Source organism: Nerophis lumbriciformis, linkage group LG28 (genome assembly GCF_033978685.3).
Source record: "Nerophis lumbriciformis linkage group LG28, RoL_Nlum_v2.1, whole genome shotgun sequence".
In the NCBI taxonomy this organism is placed as follows: domain Eukaryota; kingdom Metazoa; phylum Chordata; class Actinopteri; order Syngnathiformes; family Syngnathidae; genus Nerophis; species Nerophis lumbriciformis.
Window position 1 is genome coordinate 6,689,217 of NC_084575.2, and position 16,837 is coordinate 6,706,053.

General features: G+C 43.5%; 1 protein-coding gene and 1 pseudogene across 1 annotated transcript in view; both read left to right on the forward strand.

Moving 5' to 3' along the window:
- LOC133570664 (uncharacterized) overlaps window positions 1-16,837 on the forward strand; it is a 192,068-nt gene that overhangs the window by 66,735 nt on the left and 108,496 nt on the right. The window lies entirely within an intron of this gene.
- On the forward strand, window positions 3,382-6,569 carry LOC133570728 (uncharacterized; annotated as a pseudogene).

Below are 16,837 nucleotides of genomic sequence, written 5' to 3' on the forward strand. Positions count from 1 at the left end.
CCCACTGGGGTGAGTTTTTCCTTGCCTTTATGTGGGCTCTGTACCGAGGATGTCGTTGTGGCTTGTGCAGCCCTTTGAGACACTTGTGATTTAGGGCTATATAAATAAAGATTGATTGATTGATTGATTTGAAATGTGGACTCATCAGACCACAGAACACTTTTCCACTTTGCATGAGTCCATCTAAGATGAGCTCAGGCCCAGAGAAGCCGGCGCCGTTTCTGGATGTTGTTGATAAATGGCTTTCGCTTTGCATAGTCGAGCTTTAACTTGCACTTACAGATGTAGCGACCAACTGTATTTAGTGACAGTGGTTTTCTGAAGTGTTCCTGAGCCCATGTGGTGATATCCTTTAGAGATTGATGTCGGTTTTTGATGCAGTGCCGTCTGAGGGATCGAAGGTCCCGGTCATTCAATGTTGGTTTCCGGCCATGCCGTTTATGTGGAGTGATTTATCCAGATTCTCTGAACCATTTGATGATATTATGGAGTGTAGATGTTGAAATCCCTAAATTTCTTGCAATTGCACTTTGAGAAATGTTGTTCTTAAACTGTTTGACTATTTGCTCACGCAGTTGTGGACAAAGGGGTGTATCTCGCCCCATCCTTTCTTGTGAAAGACTGAGCATTTTTTGGGAAGCTGTTTTTGTACCCAATCATGGCACCCACCTGTTCCCAATTAGCCTGCACACCTGTGGGATGTTCCAAATAAGTGTTTGATGAGCATTCCTCAACTTTATCAGTATTTATTGCCACCTTTCCCAACTTCTTTGTCACGTGTTGCTGGCATCAAATTCTAAAGTTAATGATTATTTACAAAAAAAAGAATATGTTTATGAGTTTGAACATCAAATATGTTGTCTTTGTAGCATATTCAACTGAATATGGGTTGAAAATGATTTGCAAATCATTGTATTCCGTTTATATTTACATCTAACACAATTTCCCAACTCATATGGAAACAGGGTTTGTATATATATATATATATATATATATATATATATATTCACTACAATAGTCTAACAGCTGCTGATGGTGAGGCAAGCAAGGTTTACTGTTCAAAGAAATGTAGCAATAGGCAACATTGAAACACAGTGTAAGAATACACTTCCAGGTCAGCGGTAACTATGACACGTGCATTTTCTTTTGCGCATGCGTACTAGGTCGCTTTGTGCTGGAGGGGAGAGGGGTTCTTAAACGGTGGCATTGTGTTTGTGCTGACAAGGATACGGCTAGATGGGATAAAGCCTGGATAACCTTAGTGTGACTGAGCAAAGCTGGACGTTTCTAAAGCATGTGTTTGTCTTCTCGTGTCCTGCAGACCTCAATGAAGAACATTATCTCCATCAGCAGGAGGAGGAACCACAGCCCCTCCACATTAAAGAGGAAGGAGAGGTACCAAAGCTCCAACACATTAAAGATCCACAGCCCCCCCACATTAAAGAGGAAGAAGAGGTACCACAGCTCCAACACATTAAGGAGGAAACAGAGGATCCACAGCCCCCCCACATTAAAGAGGAAGAGGAGGAACACAGCATCAGTCAGCCTAAATGGTTGGAGGAGTTCCCAGTGACTGGTGTCCCTGTGAAGAGTGAAGATGATGAGGTCAAAGGTGAAAGTGAGGAGAAGAGAGAGGCGGAGCCTCCAAGCAGCAGCTCAACACAACACATGACAACAGAAGCTGATGGAGACCACTGTGGAGGATCACAAGCAGACAAGATCTGTTCAATCTGTGGTAAAGGTTTCGAACGAAGTCACAATTTGAAAGTACACATGAGAACACACACTGGTGAAAAACCTTTTCCTTGTTCAATCTGTGGTAAAGGTTTTAGAAGGAAGGAACATTTGGAAAAACACACTAGAACACACACTGGTGAAAAATCACATTCCTGTTCAATCTGCAACAGAAGCTTTTGTGAACGATCAACACTTGTAGCACACATGAGAAGACACCCAGGAGAGAAAGTGTGTAGTTGCAGTGTGTGTGGTGAAAGATTGTCTTCTAAGTACCAGTGTAAGAAACACAAGTGTGCTGGTGAGAACAGCAGCAGCAAATGAAGATGCAGGATTTGAAATAAACTGTCAAGACTTTAATGTTGACTTTCTAACAACATCAGCACATATAACATGTGTGACATTGTTGTTTGTGTAACTATCTTGTTAACATGCTTCTATATTTTAGATGACATATTCTATACTAGTGATTTTTTTCACTCAAATACATACATTAATATGCAACATTGAGTACTTTTATTAAAAATTGAAAGAGTGGAAACTCCCCCTCCATTACTCGACACACGCCTGGAAGCCTGCGCACATTTCTCAGTGATGGAAGAGTGACTGCAGTGAATAATAAAGAGAAGGCAGAATTATTGGCTGAGACTTTTGCTAAAGTTCACAGTTCTGAGGATTTGTTTGAGCAAGAAAAACAAGGCCAATGGAAAACAAATTGGGAAATAGCGAAGCATTTGGTGTCAAATCTGATTTTGGTGGACCCAAGAATGCTTCTTTTACACTAGAGGAATTTAAATATATATTTTTTTTGTTATGAGTTTTTTTCACTAAGCATATTTTGTTACAAACTGACAACATTATTGGTATTTCTCCAGTGTGCATTCTTTTGTTTGTTATCAAGTTCATCCCAGAGCATATTTATTAAAAACTGAGCACATGGTTTTTTCTTCTGTTTGTATTCTTTTTTTTTTTCCATCGGGGATTAATAAAGTACTTCTGATGCTGATTCTGAAAACTATTTCATAGAGAATATATTTCCCTGTGGAGGTTGGATGTAGAGGATTTGCAGCCCGTTCCTTGGTCAGAGCCTTCAGCAGTTTGGGCATCGATGGAGAGAGAAAGAGGAGAGCCATCCGCAGTACCACCGAAGCGGCGGAAAGGGCTTCGAGATGGTTGTGGCTCAAAAGAGGAGATCCTTGGAGTCATGGTAGCTAGCGAGCCGTCTGGACACAAGCCGGGGGATTTTATCACCCCCGGTTGGGTCGCTTGGAGGAGGGCGTATGACCAGTTGAGAGACCCGAAACGCCCGGTGAATCCAAGAGGTCACTGAGGATGTGTCCAGACTAAGCATCAGTAGATGTATGTACACAGCGAATACCCTGAGCGATCAGTGACAGCCAGGAAAGACTGGATGACAACCATGAAGAGTGTGGTGACTACTGGAGAGTCAGTGACAGCCCGGAGAGACGGCACAATTTGCATCCTCTGTGAGGAGGAACCCAACTAAGCTACGATGAACCTAAAGGAAAAATACCCCCAGGGGAGCCCGAGAGGGGGGGAGGATGAGCACCCCAGTCGGACGGACTTAAAGTTAACAGACCTAGGCAACGGACAAACGACTATGAGCGCGCAGTGTACATGCGGTAAAGTCTGCAAGAACATCCATGGCTTAAAGATCCACCAAGCGAGGAAGAAGTGCCTGATGGGAGCAGAAGCAACACAACGCACAGGTGTTACACCTGGTGAGACGCAGGAGGTGCCAGGCCCGGAGTCACCCCATAGTGCCCAGAACCTCCATGTGTTGCAAACTAATCCCTCGAGTATCAAGTCTGAACAGAGGCGGATCAAGTGGCCTGCAGCTAGCATGACCTCACTCTGGAAGCAACTCGATGACGATGTCGACCAAATTCTGGAGGCAACGGCGAAGGGAGAAGCCGACGGGAAGCTACAAGCTATGACAACAATCATTGTCAGCATTGCAGCTGAACGGTTCGGCGAGGAGGAGAAGAGAAGCTCCGGAACCACGTACTCAAAGAACCACAGAGCTGTAAGGATCCACAACATCAGGCAGGAGATGAAAGCGCTGAAGTTCCAGTACAAGGCGGCAGGACATGAGGAACGCACTGGCCTGGCCCAGCTGATGTGCATCCTTCGGAAAAAGATCAGAATTCTCCGTCGGGCAGAGTGGCATCGGAGGCGGCGACGCGAGAGGGCACGTAAACGTGCTGCTTTCATTGCTAACCCCTTCAAGTTCACGAAGGATTTGCTGGGACAGAAGCGCAGTGGCAAACTGGCCTCCTCGCAGGAAGACATAGATCAACATCTGAAGCAAACGTACTGTGATCCTGCAAGAGAGCAGGAGTTGGGAGAGTGTAACAACCTCATAGACCCCCCTGAACCAGAAATGCAGTTTGACATGTCGGAGCTACAGCTAAAGGAAGTCAGGGAGGTTGTCCGCAGAGCCAGGGCAAGCTCTACACCGGGACCGAGTGGCACTTCATACAAAGTGTATAAGAACTGTCCCAAACTCCTGCAGCGTCTGTGGAAAATCCTGCGAGTCTTCTGGAGAAGGGGGAGGATCCCTGAGCAATGGCGAGTGGCGGAAGGGGTATGGATCCCAAAGGAGGAAAACTCCACTCAGCCGGACCAGTTCCGCATCATCTCCCTGCTGTGTGTTGAGGCAAAGGTTTTCTTCAGCGCCGTTTCCAAACGACTGTGTACCTACCTGGCAAAGAACACCTACATCGATACATCTGTCCAGAAAGGCGGCATTTCAGGAATGTCAGGATGTATGGAGCATACTGGTGTGGTGACGCAGCTCATTCGGGAGGCTCGAGAGAACAAGGGCAACCTATCAGTACTGTGGCTTGACCTGGCAAACGCATTCGGCTCCATTCCGCACAAGCTCGTTCAACTCACTCTGATGAAACATCATGTACCCAGCAGGTGTAGAGACCTCATTGCTGATTACTACAGCAATTTCAGGATGAGGGTCTCTTCCGGACCAACAACATCCAGTTGGCACAAAGTGGAGATTGGTATTATCACAGGGTGTACTATCTCTGTGACACTGTTCTCACTAGCCATGAACATGCTCACCAAGTCTGCTGAGCCAGAGTGTAGAGGGCCCCGCACAAATTCCGGACAAAGGCAACCACCAATCAGGGCATTCATGGATGACCTCACAGTCATGACAGAATCAGTCCCAGGCTGCCGTTGGATTCTGAAGGGACTTGAAGAGTTGGTGGAGTGGGCCCGAATGCGTTTCAAACCCGCCAAATCCAGATCAATGGTGCTGAAGAAGGGTAAGGTGGAGGACAAGTTCCGGTTTAACATCTCAGGCACGGCCATTCCAACTATCTCAGAGAAGCCAGTCAAGAGCTTGGGCAAGGTTTTTGACTGCTCTTTGAGAGACACAACATCCATCCAGTCGACATGCGCTGAGTTGGATGGCTGGCTGAAATCCGTGGACAAGTCAGGCTTACCTGGGAAGTTTAAAGCCTGGATTTACCAGCATGGCATTCTTCCCAGGATCCTGTGGCCCCTCCTCATCTACTCGTTCCCCATCTCGACAGTTGAGATCCTAGAGCGGAGGGTCAGCAACCACCTCCGGAGATGGCTGGGACTACCTAAGTGCCTGAGTAGCATTGCACTCTACGGGAACAGCAACAAACTGCAGTTGCCTTTCAAATCCTTGGAGGAGGAATTTAAGGTAACTAGAGCCAGAGAAGTGGTACAGTACAGGGACTCAAGTGATCCGAAGGTGGCCAAAGCAGGGATCCAAGTGAGGACTGGCAGGAAATGGAGGGCAGAGGAAGCAGTTCAAGAGGCAGATGCAAGGCTGCGACACAGGAGCCTGGTTGGAGCAGTTACACGGGGTCGAGCTGGGCTAGGGTCCTTTCCAACTCCCCAACTGAACACTAGGGGGAAGGAAGGCCGACGTCTTGTTCAGGATGAGGTGAGAGCGGCAGTGGAGGAGACAAGATCCTGCAAGGCTGTTGGAATGAAGCAACAGGGAGCTTGGACAAGATGGGAGAATGCGGTTGAGAGGAGAGTGACCTGGGGCTGAGCTTTGGAAAGCCGAGCCGCAACGCATTAAATTTCTCATCCAGGCAGTATATGATGTGCTCCCAAGCCCTTCAAACCTGCACACATGGGGCATAGCAGAGACATCAGCATGCCCACTGTGCTCCAAGCGAGGAACCCTGGAACACATCCTCAGTTGCTGTACAAAGGCACTTGGAGATGGAAGGTACAGGTGGAGGCATGACCAAGTCCTGAAGACCATCGCTGAAGCCATTAGCACAGGACTGGCATAGGCAAAACAGTTCCACCCCTCCAAGAAAACCATCGCCTTTGTCAGAGCTGGGGACACGCCAACTCCTGCTAGGAAAACATCAGCAGGCATCCTGACGTCTGCAAAAGACTGGCAGTTGTTGGTGGACCTTGAAAACCAGCTGAAGTTCCCCAGCCATATCGCAGTCACCACCCTGCGACCAGACATTGTCCTTGTGTCTGAGTCCACCAAACAAGCTGTGCTGCTGGAGCTGACAGTCCCGTGGGAAGATCGCCTGGAAGAAGCCTTCGAGAGGAAGCTCTCCAAGTATGCAGGACTGGTCAGCGACTGTCAGCAGGCTGGTTGGAGAGCAAGGTGTTTCCCTGTGGAGGTTGGATGTAGAGGATTTACAGCCCGTTCCTTGGTCAGAGCCTTCAGCAGTTTGGGCATCGATGGAGAGAGAAAGAGGAGAGCCATCCGCAGTACCACCGAAGCGGCGGAAAGGGCTTCGAGATGGTTGTGGCTCAAAAGAGGAGATCCTTGGAGTCATGGTAGCTAGCGAGCCGTCTGGACACAAGCCGGGGGATTTGATCACCCCCGGTTGGGTCGCTTGGAGAAGGGCGTATGACCAGTTGAGAGACCCGAAACGCCCGGTGAATCCAAGAGGTCACTGAGGATGTGTCCAGACTAAGCATCAGTAGATGTATGTACACAGAGTATTCCAAATTGAGCACATTAATGGTTTTTCTCCAGTGTGCATTCTTTTGTTTGTTTTCAAAAGTTTTTCACAGTGCATCTTTTATTACAAACTAAATAAATGTTTTTTCTCCAGTGTGTATTATTTTGGCTGTTATCAAAAGTTTTTTTGCACAGAGTATTTTATTACAAACTGAGCACATTTATGGATTTTCTTTCGTTTGTATTATTTTGTCTGTTTTAAGCTTTTTCAAAGACAATATGTTATTACAAACTGGGCACATTAATGTTTTTTCTCCAGTGTTAATCATTTTGTTGATCAAGTTTTTCACAGAGCATATTTTATTACAAACTGAGCACATTAATATTTTTTTCTTCAGTGTGCATTCTTTGGTCTGTTATCAAGAGTTTCCTCACAGATACATTTTTATTACAAACTGATCACATTAATGGTTTTTCTCCTGTGTGTTTTATTTTGTCTGTTATGAAAAGTGTCTTCACAGAGTCTTTTTATTACACGCTGGGAACATTAATGGTTTTTCTCCAGTGTATATTGTTTTGTTTGTTACATTTTTCACAGATAATCTCTCATTACAAACAAAGCAGATTAATGGTTTTTATTCGGTTTGCATTTGTTTGTTATGAGTTTTTCAAGCATATCTTATTACAAACTGAGCACATTAATGGTATTTCTCCAGTGTGCATTATTTTTTCTGTTTTCAAGTTTCCTCACAGAGTATTATTTTACAAACAGAGCACATTGTTTTTTCTCCAGTGTGTAATTGTTTTGTCTGTTATCAGAAGTTTCTTCACAGAGAATCCTTTTTAACAAACTGAGCACATTGATGTTTTTCCTCCAGTGTACATTCTTTTGTTTGTTATCAAGTTTTTCATAGAGCATATTTTATTACAAACTGAGCACATTGTTTTTTCTCCAGTTTTAATCATTTTGTTGATCAAGTTTTTCATAGAGCATATTTTATTACAAACTGATCACATTAATGGTTTTTCTCCTGTGTGTTTTATTCCGTCTGTTGTGAAAAGTGTCTTCACAGAGTCTTTTTATTACACACTGGGAACATTAATGGTTTTTCTCCAGTGTATATTGTTTTGTTTGTTACGTTTTTCACAGATAATCTCTCATTACAAACAAAGCAGATTAATGGTTTTTATTCGGTTTGCATTTTTTTGTTATGAGTTTTTCAAGCATATCTTATTACAAACTGAGCACATTAATGGTATTTCTCCAGTGTGCATTATTTTTTCTGTTTTCAAGTTTCCTCACAGAGTATTATTTTACAAACAGAGCACATTGTTTTTTCTCCAGTGTGTAATTGTTTTGTCTGTTATCAGAAGTTTCTTCACAGAGAATCCTTTTTAACAAACTGAGCACATTGATGTTTTTCCTCCAGTGTACATTCTTTTGTTTGTTATCAAGTTTTTCATAGAGCATATTTTATTACAAACTGAGCACATTAATGTTTTTTCTCCAGTTTTAATCATTTTGTTGATCAAGTTTTTCATAGAGCATATTTTATTACAAACTGATCACATTAATGGTTTTTCTCCTGTGTGTTTTATTCCGTCTGTTGTGAAAAGTGTCTTCACAGAGTCTTTTTATTACAAACTGGGAACATTAATGTTTTTTCTCCAGTGTGTATTCTTTTGTCGGTTATCAAAACATTTTTTTCACTGAGCATCTTTTATTACAAACTGAGCACATGAATGGTTTTTCTCCAGTGTGCATTCTTTTGTTTACTACATTTTTCACAGATTATCTTTTATTACAAACAGAGCAGATTAATGTTTTTTATTCAGTGTGCATTTTTTTGTTATGAGTTTTCACAAAGCATATTTTATTACAAACTGAGCACATTAATGGTATTTCTCCAGTGTGCATTATTCTGACTGTTATCAAGAGTTTCCTCACAGAGAATATTTTATTACAAATTGAGCACATAAATGGTTTTCCTCCAGCTTGTATTATTTTTTTCTGTTATCAAGTTTCCTCACAGAGTATTATTATATTACAAACTGAGCACATTGTTTTTTCTCCAGTGTGTAATTGTTTTGTCTGTTATCAAACATTTCTTTACAGATAATTATTTTTAACAAACTGAGCACATTAATGGTTTTTCTCCTGTGTGTACTGTTTTGTTTGTTATCAAGTTTTTCACAGAGCATATTTTATTAAAAACTGAGCACATTAATGGTTTTTCTTCAGTTTATTTTCCTTCTTTTTTAAAATTTGCCCTCTGGGATTAATTAAGTACTTCTGATTCTGAAAGGTTTTTTACAGAGAATATTTTATTACAAACTGAGCACATTAATAGTTTTTCTTCAGTTTGTATGTTATCAAAAGTTTCTTCACAGAAAATATGTTATTTACAAACTGAGCACATGAATGGTTTTTCTCCAGTGTGAATTCTTGTGTGTGTTTTCAGATGACCTCCATGGATAAAAGTTTTGAAAGAAGTCAGTGTCTTCCTCCTCCAATGTGAAGGAGGCTGTGGATCATCATCCTCTTTGAAAATTGGTGGCTGTGGCTCCTCCTTTTCCTCTTTAATTGGACGGTGGCTTTAAATCCTCTCAGTCTACGATTTGGGGGGCTGTGGCTTCTCTTGCTCTATCCTGAAAGCCCACTTTTGTTGATCAGGGAGAAGATCCATCTATCCACTTTCTACCGCTTATCCCTTTCGGGGTCGCTGTAGCCTATCCCAGTTGCATTAGAGCGGAAGACGGTGTACACTCTGGACAAGTCGCCACCTCATCGCAGGGCCAACACAGATAGACGAACAACATTCACACTCACATTCACACACTAGGGACCATTTAGTGTTGCCAATCAACCTATCCCCAGGTGCATGTCTTTGGAGGTGGGAGGGGCCTATCCCCAGGTGCATGTCTTTGGAGGTAGGAGGAAGCCAGAGTACCCGGAGGGAACCCACGCAGTCACGGGGAGAACATGCAAACTCCACACAGAAAGATCCTGAGTGCAGGATCAAACCCAGGACCTTCGTATTGTGAGGCAGACGCACTAACCCCTGTTCCACCGTGTTCCTGTAAGCAAGGACTTGCATTTTGGGGACGCATCATGAGAAAAGCAACCACACTTTCTGGGCCGCAATCAAACGGCTTCCTCTCACCATCAATGAGGTGCTCTGCTGGAAGTTCTGCCACGTCTTCCACAAACTGAGGTTCCGTCGGTAAGTGCCGCGGTCAGGCCGAGGGTCGTCCGTCGGTCATGGAGCCCACCGTCAATATCATCATCGCTCGCCTGCAACAGGAAGCCAATAAGCCAAATACTAGAGTCTGTGAATGTTGCTTCAAAGTACGAATGTGGGAATGATTTATACACAAATTGAATCATTGAAATGTGCAAAAGTAGTAAAATATGATAAAACACAGCAACATCTGGGGTGTTATTTCAACTCAAATCAAGTTAAAATCAACACTTTTCCTGAGTTATATAATTCTCACGGATTTTGAGTTAAAATAACACTTTCAATAGTGTTATTTTTTTTAACTCATTGTTATGATCGGCTGCCCGGATCATAGTTTGTTTATGTTTGAGTCACATGTGTTTTCAGCACCTTGAGTTTCGTTTGTTTCTGTTGCCATGACGGCAGATTGTATACACCTGCCTCTGGTTAGTGTCCGGGACGCGCACCTGTTGCCCGGGCGCTAATCAGAGGGCTATTTAGTCTTTGCCCTGGCCTCACTCGGGCTGGCTTCCTAGTTTGTTCCCATACAACTGATAACGACTACTTAGATTTCATGCTATGCTATTTTTGCCTGCTAGCTCCCACGCCAGTCCTTTTGTTTTTGCCTTTTGCGCTACGTGCATGTATTTTGTTTTTCACCGTATGATTTATATGTTAAATAAATCATATTCCTACCTGCAAGCTGTGTCCGAAGCCGTCTGCATCCTTGGGAGAACCACACCCGCATCACGATGCGACCCAGTCGTTACACTCATGGTGTTAATATTTGACACTTTGTGTTGTTTTGACACACACAAGTGTATTTTTAACACTGAATTGTGTTATTCCTTTTCACTATTAAGTGTTAATTTTTAATACCAATTTGTTTTGTTTAATGACACAAAGGTGTCTTTAGCACTAAATTCTGTCATTCCTTTTCACTGTGGATGTCACAAATTGACAGCAATAGTGGGAAGGAATAAGAGTGTTAATAAAAGTATGAAAATACTTCAAGTCACCTGCAAAGCTACAGGTAGTTATGAACACCATCATGCTGTAAATCTCTTAACCATATGTGTGTATAGATGTTCGAATGTGTTGACACACAAGACTTAGTGATCAGGTGTCTTATTTATTCAGGACAAAGAATACTTCCAGAACCATGGAAATTGGGTGCAACTGTATTGACACATTGACATTGTAAATAATGGTACAATATAGAGGTTGTCATTTCCACAATATGCACGTTGTAAGTCAAAAGGCTTGCACGTAAAAAGAAGGTCTGCTGATCACTTTCAAACACTTGGTAGGCATGAACATGCTCACTAAAATGATCAAGAACAATGTTGTTCACCAGGAAGACTATAACACTGTCCACAACAAGTATCTTTAGTATTTTGCAAAACACTGGCATTTCTTGCTCAATGTCACGGCAGAGGAGTAATCCTGTACTCTGTCCCCCAGATAGTCAGCCATTCAGTAGAGGAGATGTCTTGCATTCAACACTCAACCTGCAGGCCACTATTGTCCTCATTTACTCGAAATGATTTGAAGGGTCCATACTCCACATGGTTTGAAGAGGTCTCCCAATGATGTGCTATGGACAGCTGATGTTTTTTGCAAGAGACTTTGTGATGTTCTTGAAATTTCTTAGTGTTTTTAAAAAAGCCTGTGCTTCGCCTCAAATCTCATGCTCCACATATGTATCAGTGGTCCAATTGTTCTTATACAAGTGAATCATAAAGTGCTGTTTTGGAATCCAGTTTCTATCTGGGTACAGCTGTTTGAAGAAGTTGTGATGTTCCATTATTAAATACTTTAAATGTACAGCCAAGTGTAACAGATGGGGAAAATATGATGTTCATTATGTGCAGTAAAAGCAGCAGCAAACTCCAGATGTGACAAAAGAGCTGCAATAGCAGAATCAAAGTCAGCACACGACTCCTGGCTCCGTGCCGCCATTGTCGTTTGAATCAATCAGTCGCTTCGGCGCTACGTCACATCTGTCAAATCCTGCCCGGCGATCCTGATTGGTTCATTATTTGTTGCTGTCTTGAAGAGTTTGCATTGCCCTCGATCCCAGATCCTTGTGTGGAGCTCAGCCAGCTACAAGGATCTGGCCAGAGTCAGGTGACTGAATAATAGGTTCTAAAAACAACCCATTTTGGTTCACAAACCTCACTTTGGAGAAAGGCGCACCATTGCCACCCTCCCTCCCTCCTCCTCCTCCTCCTCCTATGTGATGTCTGACTAAGACAAGAGAGAGAGAGAGATCCACGCGGTGTGACATTGTGATTTCTGCTGCTGGATAAGGATTTCACAAGAAGCTGGAAGAGGAGCAAACAGGACATTTTATTGTTTTTCCCTTCATACCTTCTCAGTCCTGCCAAACGTGCTGCACTCCTCCTCTTCCTCCTCTTGATTGGCAAGCCGCGTGGTGGCTGCTCCGGCGCGCCTTGGCTGAGATCCGCACCCGACATGAGCGCACTGGGAGCCGGCGGCGGTGAGCCTCTGTCGTCACGGAGGACGAGTCGCGGGCGGTGGCGGACTTGGACGTGGAACTGCTGGCTGATGCTGGCGGGGATGGCGACAGGCTCCGGGGCCCCGTGGTTGTCCTCCGAGGCATGCCCGCCCTCATGCACCTGCAGCAGCACCAGGATCTCCTGCGTGGACCCGGAAAGGGGCATCAACGCCTTCCCCATCCTGCAGAGCGAGGCGGAGATGGAGAACATCACCGACATGTGAGTGCCTTTTTCATTGTTCTTATTTTATTCCAAAATTCATCCAGATCTCCTCTGCTTGTCAGCTGATGTCTGCAGCTGATAACCACAACTCATCCATCCATAACAAATGTACACAACCTCAAGCATTGTTTTCCTTTCATTTCTGCATTTAACTCTATGGCACCTGGCAGAAATATCATTGGTAAAGCCTTACAAATGGAGAAAGGTGTGCATGTGCTTGTGCACACAGCATTGTCCAAATCTACACACACACACACACACACACACACACACACACACACACACACACACACACACACACACACACACACACACACACACACACACACACACACACACACACACACAGAGACACGCATGACTGTGACTGTCTATTTATGAAGCACACAAGCAGAGAAAAAAATCCATTTTGCAAGTGATTTTCTCAGCTGGTGTCAGCTGCTTTGTAGAGGATGATCAGACTAATCAACATGTCTCGTCATCCCACAAAATGTTGAAAAGAAATAAACGATAGAGATGGAAAACTTAACTTGGCAAAGGAGACATGTGACCGTGTTGATGATCACTTTTTTCCTTTTGGTCAGATAAACTCCAATCTGTGGCCTTGGTTGGTCCATGGATGTTTTTTTTTTTACCCTCCCCAATCATTTTTTTAAATGAGCACTCCTGCTGAAATGCTTCCCGAGTGTGTCGCTTGAGGAAAACACACAAACTACTCATGGCTGTGCAAGATTAAATACAGAAGGAAGACATAGTTAGAACTCTTGACACGGGCTGAGATAAGCTGGTTGTTAAGATAGATAGATAGATAGATAGATAGATAGATGTATAGATGGATTAGATAGATAGATAGATAGATAGATAGATAGATAGATAGATAGATAGATAGATAGATAGATAGATAGATAGATAGATAGATAGATAGATAGATAGATAGATAGATGGATAGTACTTTATTGATTCCTTCAGGAGAGTTCCCTCAGGAACATTTAAATTCCAGCAGCAATGTACAAAACTGTAAAAAGTAAATAATGGGGGTATAAATGGAAACAAAATATAAAAATATTACAATAGAATAAAAATAAAAAGCAACAATGAGAATAAAAATATAACAGTAAAATAAGAATATTACATCCCCTGTCATCCTAGTACCCGCTCCCCCACACCCCCAGAGAGGACTTGTACAGTCTAATGTCATCCTAGTACCCCCCTCGCCCCCAGAGAGGACTTGTACAGTCTAATGTCATCCTAGTACCCCCCTCGCCCCCAGAGAGGACTTGTACAGTCTAATGTCATCCTAGTACCCCCCATCCCCCCGAGAGAGGACTTGTACAGTCTAATGTCATCCTAGTACACCCCATCCCCCCGAGAGAGGAGTTGTACAGTCTAATGTCATCCTAGTACCCCCCACCCCCCCAGAGAGGACTTGTACAGTCTAATGTCATCCTAGTACCCCCCTTCCCCCCGAGAGAGGAGTTTTACAGTCTAATGTGTTGTGGGACAAAGGAGTTTTTGAGTCTATTAGTCCTGCACTTGGGATGAAGCAGTCTAGCACTGAACAGGCTCCTCTGGCTACTGACAACGGTATGCAGAGGGTGACTGGCATCATCCAGGATGCTCACTAGTTTTTCCACAGTCCTCTTCTCTGCCACCGTCACCAGTGAGTCCAGTTTTATTCCCATCGTAGAGCCTGATCAGTTTCTCCAGTCTGGAGCTGTTCTTCTTAGATGTACTGCCCCCCCAGCACACCACCATGTAGTACAGAACACTCAATCAATCAATCAATGTTTATTTATATAGCCCTAAATCACAAGTGTCTCAAAGGGCTGCACAAGCCACAACAACATCCTTGGGGAGACCGAATGCAATGGATGTCGAGTGGGTCTGACATAATAGTGTGAGAGTCCAGTCCATAGTGGATCCAACATAATAGTAAGAGTCCAGTCCATAGTAGATCTAACAAAATAGTAAAAGTCCAGTCCATAGTGGATCTAACATAATAGTAAGAGTCCAGTCCATAGTGGATCCAACATAATAGTGAGAGTCCAGTCCATAGTGGATCTAACATAATAGTGTGAGAGTCCAGTCCATAGTGGATCTAACATAATAGTAAGAGTCCAGTCCATAGTGGATCCAACATAATAGTAAGAGTCCAGTCCATAGTGGGGCCAGCAGGAAACCATCCCGAGCGGAGACGGGTCAGCAGTGCAGAGATGTCCCCAACCGATGCACAGGCGAGCGGTCCCCTGGTCCCGACTCTGGACAGTTAGCACTTCATCCATGGCCACCGGACCTGTGTGTCTCCCCCTCCAGAAGGGAGAGGGGGGCAGAGGAGAAAAAAGAAACGGCAGATCAACTGGTCTAAAAGGGGGGGTCTATTTAAAGGCTAGAGTATAAAAATGAGTTTTAAGATGGGACTTAAATGCTTCTACTGAGGTAGCATCTCTAACTGTTACCGGGAGGGCATTCCATAGTACTGGAGCCCCAATAGAAAACGCTCTATAGCCCGCAGACTTTTTTTGGGCTCTGGGAACCACTAATAAGCCGGAGTTCTTTGAACGCAGATTTCTTGCCGGTACATATGGTACAATACAATCGACAAGATAGGACGGAGCTAGACCGTGTAGTATTGTATACGTAAGTAGTAAAACCTTAAAGTCACATCTTAAGTGCACAGGAAGCCAGTGCAGGTGAGCCAGTATAGGTATATATATATGTATATATGTATATAAAGGTAGATACAGTATAGGTATATATATAAGTATATATGTATATAAAGGTATATACAGTATAGGTATATATATATATAGGTATATATGTATATAAAGGTATATACAGTATAGGCGTAATATGATCAAACTTTCTTGTTCTTGTCAAAAGTCTAGCAGCCGCATTTTGTACCAACTGTAATCTTTTAATGCTAGACATAGGGAGACCCGAAAAATAATACGTTACAGTAGTCGAGACGAGACGTAACGAACGCATGAATAATGATCTCAGCATCGCTAGTGGACAAAATAGAACGGATTTTAGCGATATTACGGAGATGAAAGAAGGCCGTTTTAGTAACACTCTTAATGTGTGACTCAAACGAGAGAGTTGTTTTAGTAACACTCTTAATGTGTGACTCAAAGGAGAGAGTTGGGTGGAAGATAATACCCAGATTCTTTACTGATTCGCCTTGTGTAATTGTTTGGTTGTCAAATGTTAAGGTGGTATTATTAAATAAATGTCGGTGTCTAGCAGGACCGATAATCAGCATTTCCATTTTCTTGGCGTTGAGTTGCAAGAAGTTAGCGGACATCCATTGTTTAATTTCATTAAGACACGCCTCCAGCTGACTACAATCCGGCGTGTTGGTCAGCTTTAGGGGCATGTAGAGTTGGCTGTCATCAGCATAGCAATGAAAGCTAACACGTATGATGTCACCTAGCGGCAGCATGTAAATACTAAAGAGTGCAGGGCCAAGAACCGAACCCTGAGGAACTCCGCACGTTACCTTAACATAGTCCGAGGTCACATTGTTATGGGAGACGCACTGCATCCTGTCAGTAAGATAAGAGTTAAACCACGACAAGGCTAAGTCTGACATACCAATACGTGTTTTGATACGCTCTAATAAAATATTATGATGGACGGTATGGAAAGCAGCGCTAAGATCAAGAAGCAGCAACATAGATGACGCATCAGAATCCATCGTTAGCAATAGATCTGTTGTGTTCACTACTGCATTGAGTTAACCATATAGTTAGTTCAGTTACATTTTACAGCCTCTAGGTGGCGTAGTGAGTCAGACGGAGGAGGTGCAGTGAGGTGAGGAGAGAAGAAGAATGTAATGTAGGTAAATACAGGTACGTGAATAAAGATGCTGACTGGAAAGTATTGCGTTCGTGTCTGTTATTACTACACACCCAACATAACAAGTGGTGACGAGGATAAAGAAATAAAAGAATGGCTTTACTCGGTTTACAACCGCCCTCTGCATTCCTGGAGTGCCCGGGAGAGCCGAAGATTACGTTCGAGGATTGGAGGAAGCTATTCAACAACTTCTTGCTAGCAATCTGAGGTCAAGAATTTTCCGCGGAGAGGAAAAGAGCCCTGCTGATTCACTGTCTGGGAACAGAAGGACAAAGGTTGTACAACACCTTGCCGCTTACTGAGGATAACTACAGTGGTGGCTTACT